Source organism: Astyanax mexicanus, chromosome 4, assembly GCF_023375975.1.
Source record: "Astyanax mexicanus isolate ESR-SI-001 chromosome 4, AstMex3_surface, whole genome shotgun sequence".
Lineage (NCBI taxonomy): Eukaryota > Metazoa > Chordata > Actinopteri > Characiformes > Acestrorhamphidae > Astyanax > Astyanax mexicanus.
Window position 1 is genome coordinate 15,632,959 of NC_064411.1, and position 17,445 is coordinate 15,650,403.

A 17,445-nucleotide genomic window follows, 5' to 3' on the forward strand; every position below is an offset into this window, starting at 1 on the left:
TAGACAAAATCCCACGTACTCTCTCTTAGTACATCGCAATCAACTTGAAATCAAGCGCAAATGCACGAAAACCTCACACCTGCCACGACTCCTCCCACAATTATGCAGAGTATAATGTTAGAATAATAATTAATAATTATTAATTAATAATTATTATTATTATTATTAATATTATATACACGTAGCATTTAATTACCCATGTTTTAAATTGTATTATTCTAAGATGGATAATAAATGCTTTCATTTAAATGCTTTAAATGAGTTACCAAGAAGCCACCCGTCACGCGCTCTGCTTGTTTTCTTATCCTCTTATGCTTTTGGAAATCTAAAACGGTTTATAAGCCAGTCATCATCATGGGCCAAAAAACATAATGGTCACGGAAAATGCACTCTCAATGAATTTGGCCATTAGCAATATTTTCCAATAATGCCAACGTTGCCAACTCCAACAACTCCAGCGCAAACTTTTATGCATTTTTATAGAATCTAGGCTAAGTGGAAACACGTTAAATGATTATTTATGCAAGCCAATGAAATTGTCTAATTATTTGTATTTTTTTACCCAATAATGCTTACTACAATGTGTACATAAAGGATACCTTATTAGTTGTAATTTCAATGCATCGCCTCTAAGTGTCGCCAAATGACAAAAACACAAAACATACGCACAAAAAAAGGCGTATGCCCGAAACGAAAGTGCCGAGGGGGAACGCACTTTCTCACGTTCAAGTTAAATTTAGTACATCTGACCATGAGCGTGAAATATGGTGTATATATTCAGTACATGAGGCCCCTGGTATTCTGTGTCACAGAATAGTATTTATGAGAGCGCCAGACAAGACAACTTCCCCCATGAACTTGTTGTACGCCTTCACAGGTTCCGGCACAGGGATCTGCTGGGTGGATCACGTTCCATTTTTTCTTCTGACATGACGCGGCACAGACTGCCTGCTGCACAGACTGTAAGCTTTGCGGACAGCGGACCACATTGTGATGCCTCTTGTGTGTCCCTTCACTTCACAAACAGCAGTGGGCCATCCCTGATCCATTGTATGTCACCGCGGTCCACTTTTTTTGGCAGGGCATTGACTGTTGTTTTTGGGAAGCCTATTCTGGTCTCACAGTTGGTTCCACAGGCCCCTAAACCAATTCTATGCAGGTGATGAAAGAGCAGTGAGCTGGTGTAAAAGTTGTCAACGTACACCGTGTACCCTGTGCCCAGAGAAGACTGATAACAGTGTCGAAGCTCAGGCCATTTCCTGATGGTTTACTTGCCTTCCCCACATAGACACTGAAGTTGCATGTGTAGTCACGGGAGCTGTCAGCCAGGATGAGGAGTCTGTATCCCCACATTGTGGGCTTGTCCTTCATGTACTGCTTCATCCCGATTCCTGCCTTGATGGCCACCATGCGTTCATCAATGGAAAGGTCCTGGTGTGGCTGGCAGTAGGCTTTGCAAGACTATTCATACAAGTTCCCAGAGTACTAACCAGACTAAACACTGCTTAGCTTCCGAGTCAGATGAGACTGAGCTGATTTTTCTCTTTTTTTTTATTAAAATAAAGAAATAGATTTGTGAGCCTGTACATACATAAGTGTAAATCATCCATTACAGTGTTGGACGAAATTTATATCACACTATCGTTTGTTTTGTTACAAACAGTATAAAAGCTACTGCCTGTGGCTAAATGGTGGAATGCCAATACTTTTGGCTGATTGAGCTGTGTTCTAAAACTTTTGGTTAAATGCTAATATCCAAATACCATTGAATAAATGGTGGTGCAGCACAGATATGCCTCTTTATGGTTTAGTATAGCTTCAGCCCAGCAGTGTAAACTCTTAAAAGCAGAAACAGTTATGATCATAAACCACAAGGCCCTGCCTTTCTGAAAAATGCCCATTTAGAAAAAAATACTTTCAAAGGGTTTAAAAGGGCTTAAATAGACTTTTACATTTTGATAAAAACCTTTACAAAAACACTGCAAAACACAACAAAACCAGCAGAAAAATATAGAAACCCCCCCAACTCTTAGCCGGCTCTTTCAAATAAACGACATGCGCTGACTCCAGAGAGTGAGCCAATATATATATATAAATATAAACTTATAAATTAAAGTTTTACGATGATACATATAAACCACAATAGAAGACAGCATAAAAATATACATTAAGGAAGAAAACTAATGATAGAAATAGAGAAATACTAACAAGAGGCAACAGTGAAAGCTCCTCATAAACTCTTACAGTTTTTAGGCATTTCTTATTCTTAGCAATCTCTAAAGGATTTCAAAAGTGGAGTAAAGTCCAGTACGAAGATATCAAATCAAGTATTTACAATGATGATAGTAGTATTTACTCAATAAAATAATAATATTAATAATATACTTAAAATCAAGATCAGTGTATGAAAAAAAAACATATATATCACCAAGGTTCACATTTACAGAGATTTTAGTTTTCTTTAAAAAGAAAGAAGAAAAGTCTTGCCAGAATTAAGATACAATGGAACATAAAAAAAAGATGATTCACGTTCTGATTGACAAAAAGAGCATTCAACATTGAAGTGCTTGATCTACCCACACCTTACACATGTGACCTCACATAAACTGTGTTATGTAGCAACATCAGCTCCCTCTTCCACAACAGGGCAGATCATAACAGAAACCAATCAAACCCTCAAACATGAGCTCCTTTTTATGTCAATCTTTGCTAAAGTTTTCAAAAAACATCACCTGGATGCTTGTTTTTTTTATTTGCACAATTATTTTTTATTTTGTTGAGTGACACTTTGTTGATGGTGTTCAGTGCTGTTTATTTCACTGTATAGAGTTGCACATTTGAAAATAGTATACACATTTACATTGGACCTGTTTGTTTACTTGAGATGGGCCTTTGTTTTTGTATTTCACTATTTATTTTTATAAAAATAAAGCCATATAAATAATATATATTTTATATAATGTATGTTTCAACTCTATTAATTCATTGTACACATAATTTGGTAATAAATTGAATTAAGCAACCAAAAAATATAAGGAGCTACTTGGAAGCCGAAAGAGCCGTCTCTTCTTATACCTCTTTTCCACCAAAATAGTGCTGGTGCCGGAGCCGGTTCCAGGGAACCTTTTAAGAACCCTCTAAGGAGTCACTCACTACGTATGTAAATGTGGTTTGATTTGTTACAAACAGCAGAGATGTAGTAATGATTCAGGACATTCAAGGCAGAAATTAAAAATGATGCAGTTCTAGCATACAGTTTTTTATATACATTTTTGCAGTCTCATGGCTCAGTACATCTGTAACAAAAAAAAAACTCTAGGAACTATTAAAATCAATAAATACTTTTTTTTTTTTTACTTTAAATACATTTATGAAGCCTATACCTATGTAAGAAGTGTAAATCATCCTTTACACACAATACATTTCTTCATTTCTGTATTGGTATTGAAGAGTAACTGTTTATTTTACCTTGAGTGTATTGACAAATATCTTTCAGTTATGATTACTTATCTTAGTATCTATAATTACATAATCATTGTGTGAAACCTTATATTCTATATGCATAACCAATACTCACATTGTATTTGATCATTTTTATTACTCACAGTGTATTTTACACGCATTTATATAGAAGATTAACCAATAATCACAATATATTCTTTACATATATAGTAAAACATTGTTTGATCAGGCATGTGACTAACACCAACCTTATTATGACAAATTAACCCACATGATACATAAGGCGTTTACTAACACATAGGATCTGTTATATGGCGGACTAACCACGCGCTATTAACACATTAACATATAATATATGGAATCCATTGTGTGACGTGTGTAGCTTATGCTTGAAGCATTTCGTTTACTGCATGTTTCTGACTATCGGCCATCAATCATCAGCTAGTGCAGTGGTTCCCAACCTTTTTCTTCAGGGACCCATATTTTTACCATTGTTACCACCCCCCCCACCCCCAAATGTAAAAGATGTAAGTGTAGAATTGGGTTGGGGTGGGGTGGGGGGCGGGGGTTAGAAATGACAAATAAAAACTGACATTTACTATAGATGAATAAAATAAACACGTAAAAAAGGAAAAATTGATACATAAAACATAAGGAATTTTTATCTTATGAAGAAAAAAATAATTAGATCAATAAAATAATACAACTATTTAAAATGAATAAAAAATAATTTATATAAAATAAAAACAAACAAACAAAAAAAAAGAATAATATCAGTTTCAGTTTCAAATCAGTAAAACAGCTCACCAAAACCTCAACCTGTCCAAATATTGGACAATAAATGATTAACTTTACAGGCCCTCACTCATTTTCGTTTATTTAACTAAACTGAGTTTTATATTCTTATATTATTATATTATTATATTCAGCCTCGCGCTGAATTCAGCTCCGCGCTGCCGGAGAGAGTGCCCGCGCGCACGCCAGAGACAGAGAGAGAGAGAGACAGAGAGAGCGCTGCGCAGCGCGGCGAATTTTGCTTACCCTAGACTATATATAGTATTAAAATTAAACCCCTTAAAATCAAGAGGGCTTCGCGACCCATCATGGATCTTTGGCGACCCATAGGTTGGGTCGCGACCCATAGGTTGGGAACCACTGAGCTAGTGCACTCTGTACGAACTGAATTGATACAAAGGAGGCTTCGGGACGAACAGTGCGGCCTTTCTCTCTGTGTGTGCAAAGTTTTTCACCTACCAAAGCGGGAGGAGGCCACGCGCACATAGGGAGGGCGGCACTGTCTAATTACTGAAACAATATCACACTGTCTGACTGGACCCAGTCAATTCCTGAAACAATACCACACTGTCCGGCTGGATACAGTCAAGGCTAAACACTAGTGGTCCGGTCAGACCTGTGAAACTTGAGTATTAACACGTGAAATTACGCATGCTAGCATGAGATGATTTTAGCAACGCCTCATCAGCAGGTTTCACGTCATTTGGGGTATAAACATGGAGTCAGATTAGAGGGGGTCAGAACTTCTACTGGGACGGCTGTTAACTGTCTTGTATGTATTGGTTCTCCTGAATTCAGTAATAAATACTTGGTTTGCTTTCAACTTCACTCCACCTGCCTACGACTCTCTATCAAACGAACACGTAGGGGAGTTGTACCCCGGACGAGAGGTGGGGGTTAACCCACCTTTCATTTTCTTTTCTGCAACAGTATTAAGAACTTTATATAAGGTGTATATACCTTTATATAAGGTGTATGGCTATACATATGCCTATTGGGTTCTGTCTTTTCTTCTCAAATTAATGCACTGAACTGACGCAGCTCTCTGTAATGAACGTCAGTCGGTAACAGATGCTGTAAATACTAAATGCCTCTTAAGAATATTTTTTAGTTGGAGGACCATTGCTGTCTTAGAACTCCAGGCCAATATTTAATAAAAATATATTCGTTTAAAAATTACAAAAACATTATTGGAGACAATCAGTGATTTTAAATTATTGTCCAGCCTTAAGTATTATGTATAATTCATATTCAATATACATATCAGTGGTGTGCAGTAAGGCCTTCTAAGGGCTGACCAAATGTGCATGTAAATAATTACTTATTTTTTTATCAGGATGTATATAATTATTGCAAGTGTAAGCATTTATTTTATAGATTAACGAAAAAACAGCAACTAATTCAAAGCATTAGCCTGTGTTTTTCGTTGGTATAGGACTGTATGATTGACAGCGGTACTGACCAATCAAAGCTCTTTAAAATGTCTTCTGCTCACGTGTCCGCGGACCCTTCTCCTGATTTTGAGAAGGGTGTAGTAATGAGTCTATTAGAAAAGTCTTAGGACAATCTAACCAATAAGACTCATGCTTTTCACTCCGGGGGCGGGGCCATGGCTGCCTAGCCCCTTCTCTGCGCTCGGATGAAGGGGTCAGGCTACGCGCATTGATTAGTAGTAAAACGGAGAGCGCATGCTGGATTAATTAAATATTTAGCTACCTATCATGGAAATAAGACAGATATTGTGTCATATTATATTAAAAAGCCTTTTTAAAGGCTGCCCTTCAATGTGAAACTAAGTAATATGCCGTGTGACTGGTGATTTTTGTGTGTACTTAATGTTTTGGCTGCTCTGGCGTCCTGTAGAGATACAAATGAGTGATATTTGTTAAACGCCTGTACTTGTAGGAACATTAAGCATTTATTGTTGGGTCTATTGTATGCTTTTGTAGTTTGTAGCTGTATTTGTGGACTGTTTATGTTCATTAAGTTCATTGGAACTACTGGTCTGAATCTTCAGGTCTGGAACTTAAGCTGGTTCTCTGGCTCTATAGCAGTGGTCTCAATCTTATTCTATCTGGGGGCCGCTGTAGGTAGAGACTGGGTGAGGCTGGGCCGCACAGGACAAGAACACGTATTTTATTCAACACATTCTGCCATGCCAGGTGTTCTGTCGAGTGATGCTACCCATCGATACGCGCTTTCTAAAGACACTGCGCATGTGCTAACCTACATTTGTATTATTATTTCAAGTGTACTATAATAATTCTGTTTTTCTAATATTTTTTGTTCATTTAATAACCTGGACTGTCATTACATTGTCAAAGTGTAATGGCAATTAATAATAATAATAATAATAATAATAATAATAATAATAATAATAATAACAATAATAATAAAATATGATCTTAAAATAAAAAAAAAGATTATAATAAACTCTTACTACCATAACTTTACCCTGATACGGTGGTTTAGACTATCCAAACATAGTACATGAACTTCTGCTGGAAACATGCTCTAATATTGTGCTACTTTTGTGCTTTTACCTTTAAATATACACAAAAGGGTAGCACGGTTTGTCAGGGTAGCACAAGTCGACAGAACACCAAATCTCTCGTCTCGCCGTGTGGGCGTATCTTGATAAGGCTACAGGTGTAGTCAATTTTAAACTTTTAATGATTAAATGAACTTTACTGTGCTCTATATAAATCCATATTTTGCCGTTTGTGTGTGTAAGGCTCGAATGTGTGTGTGTGTGTGAAGTCCCTGATTGGCTGAAAGCAGCGCGGCGGCTTGATTCATTTGAATAAAGAATGCGGGGTTGCGTTCAACGCAACGCAACCCAACCCAGCCGGTATGCAGTGGCTCTCTCCATTGAAGTGAATAGGATGCGATGTGCTGTTGAAGATACATCAGCAATGTTATTTTATTCTTTATTCTGTTTATTGTTTATGTAAAAACTGGGTTTGCAACATTGAACATTAATCAAGCAATCGGTTATTTACACTGGAGGAGGACCCTCATTTACTGTGCCGCTGAGCATTTACAGTTTAAAAGGGATTAAAAATATTATAAATAAAATTAGAAAAATTAGAAATAAAAACTGACATTTACTATAGACGGAAAAAATATAAAGATAAAAAAGGGAAAATAAAAAACTTTAAAAAGATCATAAAAATTAATACATCAAAAAAATATATATATATCTTATGAAAAAAAATTTTTGATCAATAAAAATAATAAAAATATTTAAAATGAATTAAAAAATAATTAATATAAAATAAAAAATTCATTTAAAACAAAATCAAAGGCTTTGTAATAGTGCGCAGAATAATATCAGTTTCAGTTAGTTTCGGTTTCAAATAATTGAAACAGCTCACCAAAACCTCAACCTATCCTTTATATTTGACAATATTTGATTAACTTTACAGGTCCTCACTCATCTTAATTAATTTAACTAAACTGAGTTGTTATATTATTTGAAGCCTCGCGCTGAATTCAGCTCGGCGATGCGAGAGAGAGAGAGCGGCGCATTTTGCCTGATTTCTCTTGATTGAATATGAGTAAATATTCGAATTAAATACCATACATTTGCTACACTTTATAGGACTTTATTTATTAAAAGTTTTTTTAATCGCAGTGCCATGCAAGCTTTCAAGCTCGTTCTGCGTGACTGCAGCATGCAGGAGAGATTTTAGTCAATTAATTAATATATACATTTTTAAAATAAATTTGCCCTGGTGATAAGAAATGAACGCTAACATATAGCTTTATATTGCTGTGTATTTAAAATGTTTTTAAGGTTTATATACTTGACATGCAGCACCAGATGACAGGGTGATGCTTTATTTTTTTAGATATGAAAAAAAAAAATTAAAAGTGACTTTCAGTTACATAATAGCAAAGTGAAATGTGACATAAATGACATAAATAAAGTTATGTCCAGTTCTCCAGCTATTGAGTAAGAATAAGCATCTGTTAAAATTCTGGACAGCAGAATGCCTGTGTCTGCTCTATTAAGCTTAGTCTGTGTACTAAGCATAAATATAAATCCTTATAACTGTTTGATCCAGGTGTTAAACTGTTGTATCAATACCATTTTAACGTTTTTCGTTTCTATGTTTTGAAATTCGTTAGATTATATTTTTGTCAACATTTTGGGTTAATTTACGTTTGTTATTTTTCTAATAATAATAGAAATTATATAATTAATTTATATATATAATTAATTTATGCACTCTTTAATATGCCATACCACATGTCTGTCTTAGTTAAAGAGCATAATATAAAGTATTTCAGCATGAAAGCACGTATTTGTAATGTGTCACAGCGTCCTGAATCATTACTACATCTCTGCTGTTTGTAACAACACGTCTCGCAATTGGCCCGCGGGCCGCGAGTGTGAGACCCAGGGGCGCAGATGGACATTTTGAACTGGGGGGAACCAAGCTGTAAAATTATATATATATATATATATGCTGCAATAAACTTTAGAATAATCACTTTTCTGATCAACACTAGCCATACTGAAACTGTTATTGGTCTGGTATGTCAATATGTCCCCAGTGCCATCTGCGCGCATTCTTACACCATGATGCCAAATCACTGACATCCTACTATTCCATATCACATTGTTTGGTTTTTGAAAAAACGCTGTCATTGTTTTTTGTTTCTTCATTGCTACAGCCTAGGCAAGACCAGGAAGACAATGTTAACATTTTACATCTTATAATTTCAGTTAACAGCGACTGCTTACTAAAATAACATCATAATAACATCATACATAAAATCAATGGAGAGAGCCGCTGCATGCCTCGGTGCATGCCGGGTTGCGTTGCGTTTAACGCAGCTCCGCCCTCCGGCTCAACTTTATTCAAATAAATCCGGCCACCGCACTGTGTCCAGTCCAGCCAATCAGGGAAAAGCAGGCTGCGTCCAGCCAATGAGGGAAGAGCAGGCTGCGTCTTCACACACACACAAGCCTCTTACACACACACACACAGAACAGGCGCCTTTCAACCACAGAAGAGAAGCTGAAAGCGGCAGAATATGGATTTATAGAGCTATAGGTTACAGTGAGGTTGGTAAAAAAAAAAAAAATATTAAACTTATGACTGTCTACTTCTGTTGCTTCATTTTAATTCAAAAACGAGCAAGGAGATCCAGCGCAGCGGATTGCTTTGAAAAAAAGTGCCAGTGGACACGTACCGTAAGGAGCTGGTAACTGCCTGTGTCTGTAGTCTACAGGCAGTTACCAGCTCCTTAGAACCCCGGACTTGAGAAGGTGCGTTAAATTTACATTGGAACTGGAACACGGAGCTCCGAACAATGTAACCTCTGAACTGAACGCTTCCTAGTTTAAAAACGAGGGCATTGTGGAACACAGAATTCCACAAACGTACTGTTAATTAAATTAAAACCCCAACGTTTATGCTTGTAGATGCTAGATTTCGGATGAGGTCACTATAATCATCTGCGCCCATGGTGAGACCCCTGCTCTGTAGTGTTTATGCGTCTCATTTTGACCCTGTGGCTATAAAGACTTCCTAAAATCAAACTTGGGTAAAGGGAGGAACTAGAAGAGTTTGTGATACAGAGAGGAAAAAAGAAGGAAAAAAATTGGAGCAAGCCAGAGCTCAGGGTAAAAACTGGCATAAATTTATTTTTATGCAAACTAAGATCCAAAACTGAGTGACTGTAGACAGGTGTTTCAGTTTCATTGTCCAACCCCGGTATGTCCCAAATGTGTCTATAAACTGGGTATAGGATATATATGATATCTCAATAAATTTTATAAAACATATTTTCTTTTTTTTTGTTTTCAGCTCAGAAAGTCCTTTTGTAACGTTTGTAATAATACTTTTTATTATTTTAAGCAATGTCTTTTTTTCCACAGATCTTTCAGACACATCCCATGTAAAAATGTCCCCAGAACTCGTCAAGCTAGTCATACGGTTAGCTTATTAGAATAGGCAGCAGTGACTTCATTTAACTCACAATAGAAAAAAGGGCAATTCTGTTTATATTCTTTTTCCTAAAGTTCATATTAATACTTGTAAAGGGTTAATCATTTAGTGGGTGTTAACATATGAACAGCTCAGGCATGAGGGATTGTGGTAGCTGCCTACCATTTCATACACAGCCAGTCTATCTCTGCTCTCTCCTACTGGTATGCAGATTAGCTAAGTGTCAAACGGTCAGGTTGTTACCGTCATTTAATGGTCCATATTATGTCAATTTACATTTGAGATTTGTAGGTATAAACATACACATATTCACACACATATTTTTTCACAGTTTATTTTTCACCTGCATATCCGATTAGCCTAAATTTTACCCTGTATATTTAATTCCCAGCGCCAGAGAGCTTTATTTTCGTGATAAATATTTCTTAAAACTGCATTGACACTAATGTGGTGACGTGTTTGTGTGTGTTGTGTTGGTACATGTAGATCAGGTGCAGGAGTGCTGCTGGGGTTTTTAAACACAGGGTTCAAACACCTTTTACAAGGTAAAATTCAAGCACTTTTCAAGGCCCATTTTCAAGTTTTTTTCAGCACCTTTGAGCAAAGTGGTAAATTAATGATAACGGTGATATCTCAAAACTGCGATTCAGCGATAATCAATATATTGCAAAACTATCCTCCACACTTCACAGCGACTGAGCTACTGAGAAAAAAAACACTTCTATGTAAGTAAATAGCAGGAGTTATGGATTTATTGGTGTCAGTTTCACACAAGTTAAATACCAATGTTCTCAAAATACTGAGTATCTCAACATAATGTGTATCCAATAAATTTCGTTCCACTTCACGATTGAAAGATTATTGATCTACTGTTCGAATTATGATGTATCTGGCATGATACGTCATAAAGAAGAAAAGGAGATCCAGTCCAAAATTGTAGTTCCGTCAGATTTTATTCAAAGAATCTTCTGAGCAAAACAGTTTTTTTGGATACATCAAAAATTGAGTAAAAAGATTATTGAAAAATTGAATTGAAATAAAAAGGTGAAAATAAGAGGAAAACCCCAAAGGTGAGAAAAGTTGGGGTTTCCAGAGTTCTCGGCTGTGTGAACAGGACCTGTGGCTCTGTAGTCCCTCTCGGGAGAAGCTCTCCCGCCCAACTCTACTCTTCTTCCTAGACAGAGTCTAATAAAAACAGGCATTCGCCTGGCCTCAGTCTAATGGTGTGTGAGGAGGCTCCTCACACCCCCCGGATCCTGATACTGATAAGCAGTTATTCATCCTATACGTCAGCCGAGAACTCGGTCACCCCAACCTTATCAGACTATAGATTACATGTACAGAAACTCATGGTTCTGCTGGAAAAAATCAATCATGCTAAGTTGCAAGAAAAACGGCCTTGCTTTGAGCACAAGGACACAATATACATACATTCTAAGTCACAATGTGAATCATCATGAATCGTGCTAAATGCTTGAATAACATACTGATTAAGTGAAATGCTGATTTAGTTACACACAGATTAACCCTTTAATCAATGAACAATGAACATAATAAGGCAAAACTCCTCCGTATTCTTACACACTTGTTAATTCTTCACAAAAAACAAACAAAAAAATCATATATTTATGTTTGAAGCCCAAAATGTGGCAAAAGTTTGAAAAGTTCAAGGGGGGGCCGAATACTTTTGCAAGGCACTGTATATAGTGGTTGCTTGAATGTATGTTTGGCTGTGTACAAAAGCTTTTGGCTAAATGCTTAAGTTGAAAGAATAGATAAGATTGCAGATCTTGCAATATAAAAGCCTTTTATTGAATCACATAGATATGAATATGAGTAAATAAATAAGGTGATGTAAAACAACGATAATAGCTGGTACTGGATAAAACAATCAATAAAGTAAATGGATTAGATATTTTAGTACCTTTAGAGATATAAAAAAAACCCTTTAGCAAAACGATACCAAATAAGGAAAAGATAACAGAGTATATAACTTTAGCAACACAACACAACCAAATATCCCTGTAGATTAACTTGCAGATTTTTAATCAGACTCACTGAACCATAGACCAATGAGAAAACCAGTAGAGCAGGGGTGTCAAACTCATTTTGGCCGAGGGCCACATTGGCATATTGGCTGTCCACTGAGGGCCAGATGTAACTTATAAATGTAATAAAATGTAACCAGATGTAATATAAAATGAATGTAATTACTCCTTAATGTTAAATAACTCTCAATATACTATTTATTCAATCAAATATTACAGTTGCATGGAAAAAATGTTTGCTTGTTGCTCTATTAACATAAATCCTTTTAATTTGTCATGTTATGAAATCCAAAAACTCCATCAATCAAGAACCAAACTAGTCAAGTGAATAGGAATGACATAAAATACAAGTTACATTAACTTTGATCAAAACGTTTGATACTGAAATAAGGCTTAATAAATATAAAATTAAAAATTGTGAGCTGTTAAGAACATGTGACAGATTTAGCATTTCCTCAGATTTAGCAGTTCCTCATACAACCACTAGTCGGAGCTGCAGCAGCAGCACAAGCCCGCAGTCTTTACTGAGTCAGAGCTACAGCCCAGCCACGGGCTACAGGGCTCAGCTGAGGCAGTCTGGAGCGTTTTTACAGTTTTTAAAATTCTTCTGTGTAGAAAATAAAGGTTTTAACCCCACTAACCGGATAATACAGCTCTCTACAGTTCATCTTTCAGCCCAAGCAGCTAACAGCAGCAGTTTAGAGCAGCCGTCACAGAGTCACTGCTGGGATGACATTATAAACAGGTCAGTTAGCGCGCTGCTAACCTCAGGATGTTTATAACTACGGAGTTTAGAACACACCACGGCTGCAAGGTTAGACTGTTGAAGGCTACTGAAGACTATTAAAGGCTATTGGAGGTTATTGAAAGGGTTATTGGGGGCAGAAATCAGTAAAGGCTGGTTAGATAAGTGATTCACGTGCTCCTCCTTTGCTGAGGTGAAACTGTGACTAGCACTGTCACAGTGATGTTTATTAACGTCATTAAAACAGATTTTGTCAGCTATTGTCTTATAAATATTTACACAGAACTTATATCTCTCCTAACAAGCGTTTATTTTGGTCAGTAACACTCTTCGTAACACAAAAGGCATACCGGTCTTTCGCCTTGAAGCACAGCCCTCCGTCTGCATCAGCTTCTCTTTTTCTGGACATTATGGGATAAACGTTTGTATGTCTCAATTTCACCCGCGAAGTTACGCCTTCCCTCCGGCAGGGTTTCCACATCAATGACTACACTGCCATGTAGTGGCAGTAAGCCGTAACTTCGCGGGTAATACAATCGACAAGCATTATGGGAAATGTAGTTTTTGGTCAAAGAACGCTTCTGACCTATTTATTATAGACACTAACATCTTACAAGCTCTCGCTTGGATGTGGCCACATTTGGCCCGCGGGCCTTGTGTTTGACACATGTGCAGTAGAGGGAATCAAGGATCCTGCAGTCTTACTGCTGCATAGCCTGCTGAGTGTTGCTTTCAGTATGGAAACTACAGCTAGACCGTTTTTTTTTTTTTTTTTTTTTTAACTCTGAAAAGGATTTTGTTGGCCTTTTGTTGCAAGCTAAGAATATTCTCTACTCCTAAGAATACTCTACTCCTTTAAACTACGACATCTAAATTTTAAAAGACTAAGTAATGCTAATCTAACATCTGGAGCAAACACTGGCAGTGCCCTCGCTCCAACTACAAACTACAAACGTGGAGTGGAGGAAAAAATAGTTTTTATATGTAAACAATTGAGAATGTGTTAAGGCTGTAAATGATATAAGTTGACCAAATGATCATTTCCTACTTATGGCAAAGCATATTCAATTTTTAAACCTAAAAATGTCCCAGAATGATAAAATCCTCACTTTTGTTTATTATTAGTTCTAAAGCTAATGCTGAGATTTAATATACGATTTTACTCTGAGCTAGCATCATCGCTTTACTATTTATTCAGCATATCACTGAAAAAATTGTAAAAATGTATGTTCCTAGTTTATGCTGTTAGTGGTACCATTTATGATTCTGTGTGTAAAAACTTCTTAAAACACAACACTAAGTGTTGAAGAGCTCTGCAGGCATTAACTAATGTAGGTATACAAACATACATAAAAACACAGCATGAAATTCAGTAAACATCATCTCTGGATAAGATTCATTTTTCTGAACCTGTAAAAAGCCATTTTTAAATGAAGTTCTTGTAACAGAGTGAAGATTTTGTGCATGATGAGGTGTTTTTGGCTGTCTGAAAGATTTAAGGTTTGCATTTTTTATGGCAGAGGAACATATTTGGGATACTTTTCTATCTTTTGTGAATGCACTGATGTAATATAAGTTCACTCTGTAAAGTAAAACTCTTCCCACAGTCTGAGCAGTGATACGGTTTCTCTCCTGTGTGAATGCGCTGGTGTATTTTGAGATTACTCTGTTGAGTAAAACTCTTCCCACAGTCGAAACAGTAATACGGTTTCACTCCTGTGTGAATGCGCTGGTGCAGTTTGAGATGACTCTGTTGATTAAAACTCTTCCCACAGTCTGAGCAGTGATACGGTTTCTCTCCTGTGTGAATGCGCTGGTGTATTTTGAGATGACTCTGTTCAGTAAAACTCTTCCCACAATCGGAGCAGTGATGCGGTTTCTCTCCTGTGTGAATGCGCTGGTGTTTTTTGAGATCACTCTGTTGATTAAAACTCTTCCCACAGTCTGAGCAGTGATGCGGTTTCTCTCCTGTGTGAATGCGCTGGTGTTTTTTGAGATCACTCTGTTGATTAAAGGGGACATGAAACACTTCAAGTATTTCGCTTAATTCACAAGATGTATTTTCACTCTAACAAATTTTATAAGTTTAACAGTTGTCAGTGAAGCGGAATTAAAATAATAAGCAATCTAAATGTCATTTTTTTAAGTAAGGGCAGCGCCATCTTGTCCCAGCGCTGAAAGTGACGTCACGAGGTTGGTTCTCGCACGCCTCACTACTATAATCTATGAGAATACCGTAATTTAGCTCCTCAATAAATAATAAAATCCAAACCAAAACTCAATGCAGAGCGGGGGGGCACTTTTGTATTGCCCCTGTGTGTAGTAATACTGGGAGTAGTGAATTTTAATAGCGTGAGGAATGAGAAATATTCACTTTCACTTTCATACCTTCAGCGGGGCTCAGCGCTGAAGCGTGAGAATCCTCCAGTTAGCTGCAACGCTAGGGGTTAGTGGCGAGCACTTTCTAGACCAGGACTATGTGAAGGAGAGGGGTTTGAGTCAGGAGCATTAGCGCCGGATAAATAAGCTGAAGTCCGAGGCTTTTTTCCTCCGTTTTTTATTTTTCCTCTGATCAGCTGGAATGTACAGACCGTCCGACTGATGGTAACGTTACTATGAGAGCAGCAGCTGTGAGCCGTACCAGCCAAACAACACGCCCACCCAGCAGAGCAGCGAGAGGTACCGTTACCGAAAATCTAGATAAAATGACAATTTAAAGATAACATAGCTAGCGTTAGCTACTTAGCTAGCTATCTTATTCTAGCTAGCCAACGCTAGCTAACTAGCTAACACTAACCAGATGAAGCTAAGTACCCAGTAAGCATTCTAACTTCTAAACTGAACGGTTTATCAACCAAACAGCGCCTGGATGTTTCAATATCCACTTAAATCATGTTCGTTTCATTCAGTCTTAATGAACTCTGGAATTTGCATGTTAAATAGCTAAATGTATATAAAATAGCTGGTTAACTGGATGGTAACTAGTACCTGCTGTGGACGCGCTGCAGGGTTCTGCACGGCTCCACGTAGAGAGAGAATAAACACTCCCAAAACGTCTCGCTCTCAGAAAAGCATCTGAAAAGTTCTGCTCAGGTTTATACAGGAAAGATCTCTGAGCAAATGCTCCATGTTAGCCTAGTTCAGCTTCGTCTTCATCCATAATCTCCACAAACAATACGCTCTTTTCCTCTAGCTATATGCCTAGGATCTTAAACCAACCAACCTCGTGACGTCACCAGTGCTGCACGGGCAGCATGGCGGCGCCCTAGCTCAAACGTAACAAACATAAATATATTATAATTTAGTGTGTAAACATTTTATATAAAAAAATCCCCCCCAAATAAATTCCATTATATTTAATACTTTAGAAAACTTGTACAAACTGAAATGTTTCATGTCCCCTTTAAAACTCTTCCCACAGTCTGAGCAGTAATACAGTTTCTCTCCTGTGTGAATGCGCTGGTGCAGTTTGAGACTACTCTGTTTAGTAAAACTCTTCCCACAGTCTGAGCAGTGATACGGTTTCTCTCCTGTGTGAATGCGCTGGTGTTTTTTGAGAGTACTCTGTTTAGTAAAACTCTTCCCACAGACGAAACAGTAATATGGTTTCTCTCCTGTGTGAATGCGCTGGTGTTTTTTGAGATTACTCTGTTGAGTAAAACTCTTCCCACAGTCTGAGCAGTGATACGGTTTCTCTCCTGTGTGAATGCGCTGGTGCAGTTTGAGAGTAATCTGTTGAGTAAAACTCTTCCCACAGTCTGAGCAGTGATACAGTTTCTCTCCTGTGTGAATGCGCTGGTGATTTTTGAGAGTACTCTGTTCAGTAAAACTCTTCCCACAATCGGAGCAGTAATACGGTTTCTCTCCTGTGTGAATGCGCTGGTGTTTTTTGAGAGTACTCTGTTCAGTAAAACTCTTCCCACAGTCGAAACAGTAATACGGTTTCTCTCCTGTGTGAATGCGCTGGTGATTTTTGAGATTACTCTGTTGATTAAAACTCTTCCCACAGTCTGAGCAGTGATACGGTTTCTCTCCTGTGTGAATGCGCTGGTGTTTTTTGAGATCACTCTGTTTAGTAAAACTCTTGACTAGGGCTGTCCCTAACGATTATTTTTTAAACGATTATTCTAACGATTATTTTTTTCGATTAGTCGACTAATCTATTCATTGAGAAACATATTTAAATAATTATTTTACGTTTTAAAGCAAACGATAAATTACTATATTTATATATAACAACAACAACAACAACAACACAAGCCTACTAAACCAAAGCCCACACTTATAATCACTTACATGTACAACACGTTGTTTAGATCTATAACGCTAAAAATGGATAAGCTCCCATACACCACAACCGTGTGTTGTTTTCTGTGACCGCTAGATTTTGTGACCACTGGCAAGTAGTTCTCAGCAGACCGGTGCACTGGCC

General features: G+C 37.3%; 5 protein-coding genes across 11 annotated transcripts in view; 2 read left to right on the top strand and 3 right to left on the bottom strand.

Moving 5' to 3' along the window:
- LOC125801362 (zinc finger protein 239-like) overlaps window positions 1–17,445 on the bottom strand; it is a 196,717-nt gene that overhangs the window by 122,548 nt on the left and 56,724 nt on the right. The window lies entirely within an intron of this gene.
- The window catches only part of LOC125801241 (zinc finger protein 484-like), a 356,394-nt gene that overhangs the window by 110,610 nt on the left and 228,339 nt on the right, over window positions 1–17,445 (bottom strand). The gene's annotated exons all lie outside the window — the stretch shown is intronic.
- The window catches only part of LOC125801208 (zinc finger protein 484-like), a 207,810-nt gene that overhangs the window by 51,569 nt on the left and 138,796 nt on the right, over window positions 1–17,445 (top strand). The window lies entirely within an intron of this gene.
- LOC125801340 (zinc finger protein 239-like) overlaps window positions 1–17,445 on the bottom strand; it is a 130,278-nt gene that overhangs the window by 19,526 nt on the left and 93,307 nt on the right. The window lies entirely within an intron of this gene.
- The window catches only part of LOC125801394 (zinc finger protein 585A-like), a 196,469-nt gene that overhangs the window by 6,069 nt on the left and 172,955 nt on the right, over window positions 1–17,445 (top strand). The gene's annotated exons all lie outside the window — the stretch shown is intronic.